Raw genomic sequence first — 2,367 nt, forward strand, 5'->3', positions numbered from 1 at the left:
CCGTCAAGCCTTTGGCATCATTATCCCCATCACTAAATCCTACAGAGTACAGGGCGGAAAACGGTGCACACCATTCACAGAACTGGAGAACTCTAAGGGGCGAAAGTTAAAGGGAAAGATCCCGGGTCCTCAATCCAGATCGCTTCTTCTTCTCATACAGATATTTCTAATGACCAGATTTGAGATGAACATTAAGTTGTGTGGATTTCTCAGCACGTCTTCTGGAACTAAATTCTTTGCCTTTTTTCTTATTTATTTATTTTTTTCTTTTTAGATGGCAGAGCCAGAAAAAAAAAAATGCTGCATGTGAACTGCATCTTAGGGTGTGTGTGTTGGGGTGTATGTATGATGAATTTCTGGATTGGATCCCAATACTAAAAAGTAGTTTGGCATTTTAAAAAAGGGTCTCTAAGTAAATTAACATAGAGCGCTGGGTTGACTGATCTCTGAATCTCTCTACATTCAGGGAGACCTCACTACAAAGTGAGGGAGTGTGTGTAGGAGGAAAAGGAGAAAGGCCATAGAGGAACTTAGCAGGAAAGGAAGAGCATGATATTAAACGGCATGGGGTCTAAGTTTTGGAGTATATATTTTTTTGATATTGCAATTAAAGTAAAATTAAAAAGAAAAGACTCCACCTTTGCTCTGAAGGGATTGGTTATGTAAATATGGAAGGGATTTCCTGGAGAATACAGCTTTCTACTGTATGGTTAATTAAATAATCACTCAAAAGCTTCCAACGTGACGCTTCTGTCGTAATCCAATCAGGTTACATAGGTCCTAAACAAGAAAGATATTTTCCACATCTGGAAGTCAGCAATTTAGCAAGTACTGCACATTATTAACCAATTCAGAGCCCACTTCCCAGGGGAATTTTTTTTGAAGTTTAAGTGTTCTTAACCAATGCTCTGCTGTTTTGTTAATCAAAAAGCTGGTTTACACTGCACGTAATTGGAACTAATATAGAAGTAAATAAAGACAGCCAAATTTGAGGATGCTGAGCACAGGCATTTATCGGAAAAGGAAGAAATTTCTTAGCCTCCAATGGTTCAGGCTCAATTTCTTAAAGCACTGAGACTTTTTTTTTTTTTTTTTTTTAAGGGTGAAAGTGCTTGAGAACCTCAGAGCACAAATAAACTTCCAGTTCCACAGCCTTTGGACTTCCTTGCAAAGGTAAAGGTGGAGGTGTCAAGAGGACTAAACAACCTCACGCCAGCTTTTCTGCTTTAATATTGTTAGTGTCACAGCCCCCTGTTTTCAGTCTGATGAAATCTGAAACAGATAACACCCTGATCCAACACTAGACTTTTACTTATATTAAGATAAACTGCTTTGAATTGTGCTTTGAATGTGTGCCTAAAGCAAGACTTTGAATGTAGGAGTCACTTGCAATTGCACTCAGAGGAGGGAAAAGCCACCACATGGGTTGCCACATCCATACTCCCAGAGGTGCATGTCTTTGTATTTTGTATATTGGGGGCGGGGTGGGGGGCAATAGCCATCCAGCATGACCGCAGCCTCTTCTTACTTTGAGATGCAAAAAAGGAAATTTTCACCGTGGTTTACAGACTTACCTCTCTCCCAACTTGAGTAATACAATGAGAATAACTAGATAAATTAATCTTCTTCCCTATACCATTACAGATAATTTACCTATAGAAGAGGAGCATTCAAGATCATCAGTCTAAAAGTTAATTATAAAAAAGGAAAATTAATGATTTCCAATATGGGTCAGACATATTTTTAATTTTATGTTTTACATTACTTTTAATAGTATATATTTATATTAAATATATGTATGACTTATCAAATCCTCCTCTATTTATCTCTATTGTTAATGTCCTTTTTTTCTTCCTCTTCCCACTTTCCTTCCTTTTTATTAAAAAAAAAATGGAATCCAGCTTTCTCTAGAAGTTTGCTTTTCATCCTCCCCACTTCCATTCCCATGGAAGAAGGATCCCATTGCAAGGAATGATTGCAAGAAGACCTCACTGTATTAGCCCAGGTAGTCTTTGGATGGTTACAGTCTCACACACACACTCACAGGCAAAACCTCAGGTCAAAGGATCCAGGGAAGGGCTAACAAATCACTTGTCTTTATTATGTATATTAGTGTCAGGTTACTTAGGATCTGGCTTAAAGAAAAAAAGAGAGAGAGAGACTCAAATATTTCCATTAAAAACACCTAATCATCTGATTACTCTGGGCTCAGTAATTGTTGAAGTGGCAGGAGGCAGCCCCAACACTTAGGACTGGGAGTTCCGACTTTCAAGTATTTGATTTGGGGTAAAAAAGCAATCTTTTAGGGTCCCATTAAGGTGTATGTTTGGATGATGGCAAGGGAAGGGTCTCTGAGAGGGGTGAGCG

Source organism: Neomonachus schauinslandi, chromosome 3 (genome assembly GCF_002201575.2).
Source record: "Neomonachus schauinslandi chromosome 3, ASM220157v2, whole genome shotgun sequence".
Taxonomy (NCBI): Eukaryota; Metazoa; Chordata; class Mammalia; order Carnivora; family Phocidae; genus Neomonachus; species Neomonachus schauinslandi.